Source organism: Neltuma alba, unplaced genomic scaffold (assembly GCF_004799145.2).
Source record: "Neltuma alba isolate B1F8T4 unplaced genomic scaffold, ASM479914v2 tig00010570_pilon, whole genome shotgun sequence".
NCBI classification, from domain to species: Eukaryota; Viridiplantae; Streptophyta; class Magnoliopsida; order Fabales; family Fabaceae; genus Neltuma; species Neltuma alba.
Genome location: NW_021635436.1, coordinates 16,349 through 29,101, shown reverse-complemented (window position 1 = coordinate 29,101; position 12,753 = coordinate 16,349). Strand labels below are relative to the sequence as shown.

Sequence of the window (12,753 nt, the reverse complement as noted above, 5' to 3'; positions counted from 1 at the left end):
CTTTGACTTCCTTACATGCTTTGTGATGCAAGTAACTCAAGTTAATCGATTTGGAGATGAATCTAATAAGCCGCGTATATAAAATTTAAGGAATTACTGCCAGAAATATAGTAGCAAATGAAACACTTGATAAACCTTCTTCTTCTTTTTTAATCTATAACTGCTCAATTAAGAATTTTTGAATTATGGGGACCAAATTAAATTTAGCCTTATCCATGGTATTGAGATTTGGTATCAACTCCCTCCTCCAAACCTTATAATTTAACTTGTGGCGTTTTTCTTCAGGTTTATCAAAGTAAGTTCATTTATGAAGGCAACTTAGAAACTGAAATTTATCATTTGGAAATTATTGCAGAGTTGCACAAAAAGTGGCAAGGGAGGCCTTCATAAAGATCCTGGACTGGAAGAATCAAAACTGGGAACATCAACACAGGTAGGCTCATTACACGCTTCATTATGGCAATAACATTTTTAGAATACAACGTTAAAGGCTAAAATTGGTGGTTGGTACACAGAAGTTGATCGATAAAGAACCACAGGTTGAACTTAATGCAAATGTTGCAAAGGTTCAAGACGCTACAGAGGTTCATCCTCAATCAAAAGAATTTGATGTAATAATTGGCTCAGTGACTCGAGAGAGTTGTGTTTTGAGTCCTGTTACTTGCATTCACATCAGTAAATTACTTTCATTTTAGGTTTATAAAAAAGTTCATCACTGAAGTTAAACTTAGAAAGTAATACCTATCATTTGTCATATAATGCACAGAGTAACAAGGAAATAGCAAAGGTCGGTTTTCAAAAAGATTCTGCACCAGAAGTATCAGCAGTCAGAACTGCATCAGAGGTAACTTCATCGCCTGCTTCTTGATGGGATAACATTATCAAGAACACAACCTAAAATGCTGTTTTTTTGTTCCATTTACAGGTGTTGATTGACAAACAGCCGCAGATTGTGACTGACCCGCAACAAGCTCGTCAAGAATACAAAGGTATCTTTTGAATTGCTCAAAAGAATTAATATATCTCCCCAGATTTCTCATCATTTAATAACTTCAAAATATCAGTAGGAATGTTTCCAAGGTTCAAATAAGCTGCAAACTACAACTAGAGAATCCAACTTTCTCCAATTTTATATAATGAAATTGGTATCAATTTTCTCTTCAGGGTCTCTTCCTCTGCCAGGGCAATCAGCAACGCATTCACCAAGTAGCAGCATCACTGGCACCCCCCTCACTGCAGGAGCAGCAACTTCATCTTCACCTCACGCAGAGGAGTTGGTTGATTTTCATGGTCTCTTTATGATTAAGGAAACACGGGCTCGCTTACTCAAAGAAGCATTTGTCAGTTATCCTCATCTATGGGAATGGAAACTCTCACAGAGGACTCTCAGGATTTGCAAGGTGGGATACGAGTCTTTGGCTGACATGTTGGCATTTTTAGAATCAGAGACACCAAAGACAATGGATGATTCAAAGATGGAGCAATTTGAAAATCTATGTTATGAACTGGAATATTTTGGCTTTAACAAGATGTGGCTAGCATCCATTCGCCAAAGAGTGATGGATATGCAAGCTGAACATCATAACAAGTTGAAGCAGCTGGATCAGTTGGAGTCTCAAATTAGCACCTTAGAAGAACAACTTAGTGATGCGAGAGCAGGTTTGGCCAGTGTGAAGGATGATCTCTCAAAACCTGGCGATGTGTTTGGCTTTAAGCATGGTTTGTATAGGGAAGTGTAACTCTTTGGGCTCACCCTATTTGCATGAACTTTGACTTGGCGTGTGTGCGTTTTGGTCGTACTTTAGCTTTCCAAAACCTTTCAACGACATGACACAGATTCTCATGTTCACTGAATCTTATCTTGGATTACAAATATTTGTAGTAACCACTGTTCTTGAACCGCTATGCATTCATCATACAGTGAATAATATATGTTATATTTGCATGTTCTTTAGTTCTTATGCCTCAAACCCAGATCCCTCCCACTGTGATCCTAACTTTGTTATTTCTATTATTACAAATTACTATAAATAAATGGCTAGAATGGAGGGGGAAAAACAATAATTAAATCAAAATAAACTTGAATCGGATATTACATATATATTTTATATCATTCTATCTCGTCTAACTAAAATCTTCAATCTTGTTTAGGTCTCACCGTTGATTGAGGCGTTAATGAGTGATAAGGAAAAAAAAGAAAAAAATTAATGGAAAAATAATAAATAAAAGTTATTTTTTTTTTGGGGTAAATTTCACATGTTGATTTTAATTAATTATGATATCGTTTTCCTTAAGTAACTACTTTCAATTTGGTTCTTTTTTTGGGTGGGGGTAATAAGCAAGTTGGTAGTCAAACTTCCTCTTTTTTGCCCAAACTTGATAACAAGCAAAATTAATATATCAAACCAGATTAGAGCCCAATCTAAAGTCTTGTATGATCTTGGATTGGGTTGGGTTGAGTTTGACTGTCCGTAATCTAGTCTAGTCCAGTAATAATCCAAAGTCAAACTGGACCGGACGTGGTCCATCGGATTATCTGGATTGGTCCAAATAGTCTAGAATCTTATTTTTTTTCCTTCAATTTTTTCTTTATGGGAATCAATATTTCATACTAATTAACACAATTAGGACAACAATAAAACCTATAATCATATAAAAATCATCCCAAAACATCAAGACTTAATTATAAATCATAAGAATTTCCAACAATATTCAGTAACAGTCAAAAACAACATTTTAATTTAAAAAATATTTTTTTAAAAAATCGCCAAGTCCAAAATAGACTAGTTCAGGTGATCTAACCACTTGATCTCAAACCCTGTCCAATCCAACCAACTAATTTGGTCTATTTTTATCACATTATTTAGTTGAACTAGACCGGACTTGACTAGACCACTTCAAGTTGAAGTTAAACTGAACTAGATTATCAGACTTTTGCACACCCCTAATAACAAGATTTAAATAATAATTGATTGATAGGCTAAACATAATTTTTCAAATGATGGTTGACAAGTTAAGCGGTTTCGCCGCCTGACCCTTTGATGAGCAACTCCTATTTTCCCCCTTTCTGAAAATAAGATTTAGATGACCTCACAATTCAAGACACTTCTAGGAAAATACCAAAATATTATTTACCAATACAGCTATTACCTTCAACACAACATTTGAACCTAGTTCTTGTAAAACAAATACTTCCATGAGTCATTTTAATAAGATTTTTTTTTCAGAATTCTCCTAGTCTTATTTATAGGAAACATCATCTTCTTATCTAAAACATTTATTAAAATTTTTCTTTTATACTCTCGTTAAAAAAAAAAAATTGCTTCTCCTATACTAAATGTAAGAACTAGATAGTTGGTGAAAAAAATGTAAGAACTAGATAGAAAGTTGATTTTATTCCTAAATGTAAAGCCTTAATATACTATTTCTTTTATATTTATTATTTTTTAATTAATTTATCAAATTTAAAGGAGATATGTAATATGATGTTGTATAGGGATATTTTAGAAAAATCAGGTCACTTTTATTAGAATTAAATAATTTACTCAAATTAATTAAATAGCTAGAAGCAAATGGGTATGTATTTAAGAAAACCTCGCTTCCTGTTGAATCCTTCTGCTTCAAGGACACAACAAAAAGCAGATTTTATGAAACAATCTGGGGGTGCAAGATGAGTAGAGATAGATTTATTTTGCATGGAACCATTCATTCCAAAGCACTTCTTTACATTATACTAAGATATACTTCATTCATCATCAAAAAATGGAAAAAAGAAAATTAAATCTTTTGAAAGCCCTGGAAGTTCTCAAGTAATTCAGAAAGAACAACACATCCAGCATCTCCAAGAACCAGCAATAGAGTGATCTTCCCTCCGGGAACTACCTCAGGTAGTTTTACAGGTGTAGATGAATCTGAATTCGAATTTGAGTACCTATCAGAACAGGAAATTGCAGCTGGAACAATTCCAAAGAGCACCAACAGTACAAATTGAAATGAAACTATGAGAAAAACTTGCTGCGCCAGAATTAATCCCCAATTAAAAAAAAAACTATGAATTATATAGAAAAAATAAATAATGAACATAGTTCCATTTTTCAGGCTGAACATTAACTTGATGGAAAAAAATCAACAAACAAAAGTGCTGAGACATGCCCAGGCATTCATTATAGATATACCTCCTTATGTTCCGGCAAAGTCTAAGGCTTTAAAAAATATTTCAGGGTCCAACAACGAGAGTACCAGCGGTGGGACTAAAGATAAAACAAATGGCAGGGGCTTGTTTTGACCAGATGGGAACTGCAATACTGAAAATCCAAATAATTAGCATGAGAAAAATGATATAATTCTTCATTAGTCTTGTGCACTAGAATGGAGAAATGATGCTAAAGGCCATGTAGCCTAGTGGCATGGATAGTTCAAAGTCACAGGTTTGATCTTATTTATAATCTCAAGCTGATAATGTCTGCCTCTTTAATTTAAAAACAATTGACAGAAGACTAAAGGTCAATCTTAGTTGCATCATAACTCAATTAAATTGAAAATTCAGCAGAAGGTATAGACGGTTTCTATTTTGTCCAAGTTCGTAGCCGAAATGACCTTTTCATTGCATATGAAAAGTTGAGATCTTATGTCAGCTGCAGAAAGTCCAACCCGCAAGGCCTAAGCATTATTTGACATCTATTGGAACAAAGAAATAGATTCAAGGCTATTAAAAACTGTGATACACACACACACACATTGTGAAACATAGAGAGATGATCACAAAAAAATTATCAAACTCTCAGCTCTACATTATTACCGAACCGCCCAAAAAAAAGGGACATTTACAGTCTGCAAGAAAGTCTGACAAACCCAAAATAAATCCGATGTAAGATGTTACAATTGCAAGAAGCGAGAATGCTTCAACTATAGGCTGCAGGATCAGGTTGTGAGGAGGAACAAAAATTCAACAATCAGATGCCAAAACTTCAGTTGTCTGTTGTAGTTCAGGCTAAAACATGCCTGAAATTTTGTACGGACTTACTCCAACTATTCCATTTGTGGACCTCAATTGTTCTAATGGATCCACTCCCATTTCATTATTACCAAAAGTTTCAAGGGTAACAGCATTCCAGACCAGAAAGAGAGAGAGAGGAATACAGGTGCCCAGGACAACTGCACTCCCGCAATTGTTAGAAAATTAAAATACAAGCCAAGACAATCCTTAGGGTAGAGAACATCTAGAGCATTCCCTCATCTAGTATGTGCTGAGCAGTTCAACCAAAAGCAGAAGTGGGTAGGTAAAAGACGATAAATAGTTATGTTGTAATTTGTTAATTAATATGCTCCCTCACACTAAAGATCTTTTGGGCTGAAATAATAGGCAAAGCAGAGACCTCCCGTACATTGTATTTTAAACTTAATTTCAGACCAAAAAAGACACAAGATGGAGGAACAGAGACAATCATGAGTTTGTCTATTAATAAGCAATATGAACAGGATCATATGACTTGGTGAATAAGCCAGTTGATTGGCCTAATATGGAAACGTTGAGTAGAGAGAGAGCACCACCAATTGTTGGACGCATTGGGAATATACCATAAGTTAAGGGTCTAGTCAGAGGCAAAGAAAAGTAAGCAGTTAATCTCAGACCATTATGTGATTGGGGCTTGAATAATTTTGATATTTGGATAACAAGACACCGTCATATATCTCAGTGTCAAGAAGTTTCAAGCCCTTCACAGTCTTGCACATCATACATTGTGCTTCAAACTTGATCTCAGACTGGAAAAGAAAAGACAATGGGCACCTAAGAAAGATGGAGACCATCTCTCTAAAGCTAACTATTGAGGTGGGAAAACCCACACACTTAATACTCCATTGAGCATGCTACTAATGTAGCACTTAGCCATCTTATAGATAAAAGGTCTCTGTTTTTTTTTTTTTTTAAAGTTTCATGTTTCATTCTATTATTGTAAGTTCTCCCTAACATGAACGAAGACTCCCAAAAGTGAGCAAAATTTTAAGTATTAGAGCAAACGCTAAAAAAAAACAAAGTGTGACAGTGAAATTTGTCACCTTGCTTTTAACAAGTCCCCTTCAAGATTCGTGCAAAGAACAGGCACCACATTCTGGATAAGCAATACCAAAGCGTTAAGATTATCTCAAGTTGTTCAAAAACTTCAGATTGTTGATGTTACCTGGTAAACAAAAGAAAGCGCAATAATAGGTATACTCATAGGAGTTGCTTGGAAGTTGGCCCTAAGAAGAGCATCCCAGTGCAGTTCTCCACTTGCCACTGCCTAAGAACGAAAATTCAATCTCCACCATAACGTGAATGAATATTCATTTTCAATTATCACTTTCACTTATATATTCTTGCAAATGATTTTTATCATACACAAGGAAAGATTAAGATACTATGTAACCAAAGCATGAGTTCATAGTTCTTGATTTCAGAATCTCACCAAAAGAGCTGCAAAAGAACTGATGATTCCAAAGACAAGAATCCCGTTAACTTCGCCTATAAAGCGCTGACTACAGATTGAGAAGAATTCTTGGCTAACATTGCTACCCTTAGAGATAGAAAAACTATTACTAAAAGAAACGTAGTTATTCACAGAGAACCTACTCATTTTCCTTTGGTTCCTTTTCCAAATGCATTCAACTGATCTTACTAAAATTTTATTATCTGTGATAATTAATCAAGCCCTCTGATAATATTTTATGGACTTAAACATGATGAATATCTTGTGATATTCTTGTGAATATTACATCGATCTTTACTCATCTTTTCTGTTATTTTTTCTATTTTTATCCTCATTAATTTCACGTTTTAAAACTTTGTATTTTTTCTTTTATTTCTTCTTATTTTATCAGTCAAGACTGCTATACTCTGGCCTATATGTTCTGCTTAGCCACAAGCATGAATAATATGAAGCTGAAACCGAAATTTCTTCCCGAAAAGAATTACAGTAGTAAAAAGGATTATCTACCGGTGTCATAGGTTCTCATAATTAAACATACGTTGATATTCTGAGACCATTGATGTAATATGACTGGATTGAACTACTACAAATACTGTAGTTCGACAAATTTTTGCATTTGTACTCAATTATGATAGTGTCATTTTCTCAGGCCAAAAACAATAATACACTATCATTTTTTATTGACAAGACAATGGTATCAATTTTATCATGCAAACTACACGAGACTGAGTAAACCTGATCAAACGGATATGAGTTGACAGAAGAGAAAAAGAGAAAAATTTGATAAAATGCACACCAACTTTCCAAAAAAGCATAGGCTTCGGAAAACCAATGAAAACAAAGTTGTAGTTTCCCATCTGCAATGAAAATGCCGGTATCAGCATCTAGTAAGTGTGCTAGAATTAATCGGAATATAAAAGTTAAGTCTGGCCACATGACTATAGAGACAGGAGGCAAAAGAGCAGGCAAAATCTAGAAATAATTGAAGGAAGATATTGCGACTCATACGAGGGAATTCCAAGAAAATTTGTCAATAAATCTGAAGAACAAGCTACTCCGGTCCTTAATATAGGACCCAATTCTTGAGTTGGTTTTGGTCCTAAATATAAGACCCATTTCTCATATTTATTATTTTTCTCTAAATTACCCCTATGGATACTCCCTCAACTATAATCAAGTAGAAGAAGGAGATAAGGTATTAAAAAAAATGATTATGGTATTTTAGGAAAACTGTGTCACTTTTCTTATAATTAACTAATTTACCTAATTTCCTTAATCTAATCAAATTAGTTAAATGAATCTTATATTAAGGACCGGAGGAGTAATATGTAACAAGGAGGGCATAATGGATGAAGATGTATGACCAGCTGCAAGAAAATGAGAATTATCATATAGATAAACAAAATAATGCTAATGAAAGTTGCTAAGACCACTTGAAACATGTGATTAGACAATTCTGAGGTTGAAACAAGAAAGAGGAGTCACCACTAAAATTTTAAGAAATTGATTTTGAAAACCTTTTATAAAAGACCATCTACAGAAATAAAGTAGGCTGCGAGAGCTGATTATGCATGGGAAAGGCCGTTCATAAGAATGGTTATCCTAAATCAACTATTCAAAATTAATATGGCTTTGATTATATTTAAATTATCCTAAAAAAAATATAAAAACAAACAAAAGTACTGAGACATGCCCAGGCATTTATTACGGATATACCTCCATAGGTTCCAGCAAAGTCTAAGGCTTTGGAAAATATTTCGGGGTCCAACAATGTGAGTACCAGCGGTTGGACTAAGCCTAAAACAAAAGGCAGGGGCTTGTTTTGACCAGATGGGAATTGCAATACTGAAAATCCAAATAATTAACATGAGAAAAATGATATAATTTTTCATTAGTCTTATGCACTGGAACGGAGAAATGATGCTAAAGGCAATGTAGCCTAGTGGCATGGATAGTCCAAAGTCATGGGTTTGATCCTATTTGTAATCTGAAGTTGTTAGTGTCTGCCTCTTTAATTTAAAAAGAATAGACAGAAGATTAAGAGGTCAATCCTATTTGTAGCATAACTCTATTAAATTGAAATTTCAGTAGAAGGTATAGACGGTTTCTATTTTGTCCAAGTTCGTAGCCTAAATGACATTTTCATTGCATAAGAAAAGTTCAGATCTTATGTCACCTGCAGAAAGTCCAACCCCGAAGGCCTAAGCATTGTTGGACATCTATTGGAGCAAAGAAATAGATTCAAGGCTATTGAAAAATGTGATACATATATGTGTGTGTGTATATGTATAGGGAAACAAAGAGAGATAATCACAACAAAATTATCAAACTCCCAGCTCTCCATTATTACAGAACCAAAAAAAAAGAACAGAGAGAGAGAGAGAGTGACACTTACAGTCTGCAAGAAAGTCTGACAAACCCAAAACAAATCCGATGTAAGATGTTGCAATTGCAAGAAGCGAGAATGCTTCAACTATAGGCTGCAGAATCAGGTTGTGGGGAGGAACAAAAATCCAACAATCAGATGCCAAAATTTCAGGTGTCTTTATTATAGTCCAGGCTAAAAAATGTATGAAATTTTGCACATACTCACTTCAACTATTCCATTTGTGGATCTCAATTGTTCTAATGGGTCCACTCCCACTTCATTATTACCAACAGTTCCAAGGATAACAGCATTCCAGACCAGAAAGAGAGCAAGAGGTATACAGGTGCCTAGGACAATTGCACTCCTGCAATTGTGAGAAAATTCAAATATAAGCCAAGATAATCCTTAGGGTAGAGAACATCTAGAGCATTCCCTCATCTAAAATGTGCTGAGCAGTTCAACCAAAAGCCTAAGTTGGTAGGTAAAAGACGATATACAATCATGTTGTAATTTGTTAATCAATATGCTCCCTGTTAATATCTAGAATTTCATATCATTTCATTACTTCTTTTTTTTTAAGTTTTATACATTTTTAGATGTATTTGTTCATATTTTGGCATTTATCCTTGTTATTTTTGAGCTTATAAAGTTTGTCACTTTTGTAAGGTTATTTTGGTATAAAAATTAAAGTTTCAAGTCACTTAGAAGCACTTTGGAAGGAATTAAAGATCAAGATTTCTTAAGAATTATATTATGATAATCAAAGAAGAACAAATAGAGGCCAAATTATAGGTAGAACTCCTCATTTGAGCTAGAAGTACAAAATTTTCTAGAGGTAAAATGAGCTACGGCGCACTCTGACCTGGCTGCAGCTCAACTGAAACAAAGAAAAACTTGGCCACGGCGCAGTCACTGACAGCAAAACGCACAGTTCAACTAAACTCGAAAATTCTAGGTTTTAAGCCCCAAAACTCGACTTTCACTGCCATTCTTTGGTTTTGGGTGGTTCTTGGGAGTCTTTGGCTATGCTAAGGCTTGCTTCTTAGAGGAGATTGAGCTAGGAGTTAGAGCTTTGAAGAGATTTGGGCTTCTTTCCTTGGTTTTTCCTCTCCATCTTGCTTTCTCTACTCTTGTTCCATTTTGTGCTAATTATATCTATCTTCTCATGGATTTTCTGAGTATGTGTGGCTAAATACTTTGATTTTGGGATTATTTTGAACTCTTGTATGGATTAAGTACTCATTTCCCCCATATATTTGTAATTAATGATATGATTGTATTGATTTTACTTTATGCTGAGTGCTTCTTGTTGATTGGCCACCAATGAGATCGTTGGGTTCACTTGATTGATGCTTGAGAGGGCCAAGTTGAGTGTAGAACTTGGGTATAATCGTGTGAGAACTTGAAATTCGCGAGTTCGATGAATGGTTTTGTTAATAAGATAGAGATATACTCATTGACTTCACATAGTCACATAAGGTTTGCAATTAAAATTGGGGCTTAATTAATTAATTATGAGATTAAGGAATTAATTGAGCTAAACATAAGGTTTGCAATTAAAATTGGAACTTAATTAATTAATTAAGAGATTAAGGAATTAATTGAGCTAAACACCTATTTAAAGACTTGAGAGAGCATTTATAGGTAATTTAGTGTCCTTGGCTAACATAATCTATAATTAAGAAGCAAATATAATGGGGATCTAATTGAATACTTTTAAAATATAAGGGGGATAAATAATCCTAAGTCCCTTTGAATCATTGGAATTGAAGAATCACTTTTTCTTTTTATTAATTTCTGATTTTATAAATAGTTGCTTTTCACTCTTGATATCTGTATTGCTCAAATTAAATGAAAGTATGATAATCAATACTTGACCGGATTTTGAAACCAAATCCTCTTGGGAACGATACTCTATTCATCACTTTATTACTCGTGACGACCCGTGCCCTTGCGGTGCGAACACTCCCTCACACAAAAGATCTTTTGGGCTGAAATAATAGGCAAAGCAGAGACCTCCCGTGCATTGTATTAAGATCGACTTATTCGTAATTAATTTGTATTGTTGTCTATCACTCATTCCTATATTCACAATCCCGTTTAGAAATTTCTGGATGAAATACCTAGTGAGAAATTATGGATATGCTTTTAATATGGATGATCTGTAATATATGGATTATGGGACTTTTGGTCAATGATCTGAGTAAGTCCTGTTGGCCAAAAAAAGGGACTCCTTAATTTTAAGTTTTCGAAGAAGGTCTTGAGCACAATTAGATCATCATATTACTTATATATACATATATATATATATATATATATTATGACAAAATTTTCAATCACAAATGATGCTACTCTTCAGATCTTATTTATAAGGCAGATAGATAAGTTTTTTTTTTTTGTTCTATTTATGTCATCTCATTATATTGTCAATATGGATGTATTATTTTGTTCTTCATTTACTATAGTGTAGATAATTATTTTTTTAAAGATATATATAATAAATAAGGATTAATTTAAAAAATCATCATATTTAAAAAAAATAATTTAATTTAAAGTTGTTATAAATAGAACTAAATGAGTTTTTTTTTTAAAAAAAAGACATAATTATGTGTGATTGGAGAACTTCACATAATAAATATCTTGTAAATAGTTTCCTTTGCTTTATGCAGTCCAATGATCAAGAAATTCACATATGCCTTTTGACATTTAAATTTGTTCTCATCTTGGTTTTAGTCCTTCACATCTCAAATTATAGGTTTTGAGATCAAAACCAAAATAAAAACAAATTTAAAAGATTAAAAATTATATTAACCAAATATTTTCAAATTAGTTATTTAGTTTTTGTATTAAAGAGAGAGGCTACTACAATTAAAGTGAAGTACAAGAAAAACATGAGCAAGAAGAAAATGAAAGCCGGAGCACAGCTGCTTGCTCATCCCCAGAATGACCACGTTCGGATTGAAGTGACTCGATCTTGGCATCTTCTTCTTTGACCTCCTCCTCCTCCTCTCTCTTTGCTCCTTCTTCCGTCCCAAAGAGGCCAGATTCAGTCCCTTTGCAATCGCAACTTCTATTATCGACCAAGATGGCTCATTTGGCAGAATCAATGGTAATACCTCAAGCAGAAAGGAACGGGTCATTATCAATGGGGAGATAAGTTTAACTTCATCAACACATTCTGATAGGGAATGCTTCACTGTTCTCGGTTCATAACTTGTAGGATTCTGGGTTTTCGCTTCTTGTTATTGCTCTGTTCTTGATGCTTAAAAACAGAGAACAGCATTCATAATTCTAGAATGATTTTTGTTTTTTTGCCAACTCCTACAAAATGAATAAGGGTAGGATAGGAAAGAATGAAAAAGGAAAAGAAGAAGACATTGGCATTGATGAATTTCAAATCTGGGGTTTACATAAAGGGACAGAGGGATCAATACAAAACCTCAGCTCACATGTTAAGAGTTTTTTAAAAATCAGAACCAGCAAATGCGATAATAATGGAACATGAAGATCTATGTGTTAAATTGGAATCTTTTGGGTTTGATAAGGACTGGTTGGCATCTATTCATCGAGTAGTAGTTGATGACAAGATGAAGCCACTGCTTCAATTGGAATCTGAGGTGAGAACTGGCCAGTAAAGGCGGTCTATCTAAAACATAATGTGATTGGCTTCTTAAGTTTGTTGGTTTGTCCTAAGGCATGTAACACTTGAGGCTACCATTCTTATATTCCAATTTCATTTTTTCATGCTGAAATGGTGTAACGCTCCATGTCTTGAGAAACTCCTAATAATATTCAGAGTTTCCGATATTCACTAATTATTTATTGATCATAACATTGCAGGTGGCCAAAACAAAAAGATGATGGTTCAAGCAGCTAGGCTCACCATACATAATGTAGCATCAAGAAACATCCTCAAAA

The 12,753-nt window shown here is 34.1% G+C and overlaps 1 pseudogene; it reads right to left on the bottom strand.

The window, feature by feature from the left end:
- Nucleotides 1-3,744: 3,744 nt before the first annotated feature.
- On the bottom strand, nucleotides 3,745-11,975 carry LOC114757153 (uncharacterized; annotated as a pseudogene).
- Nucleotides 11,976-12,753: the final 778 nt, after the last annotated feature.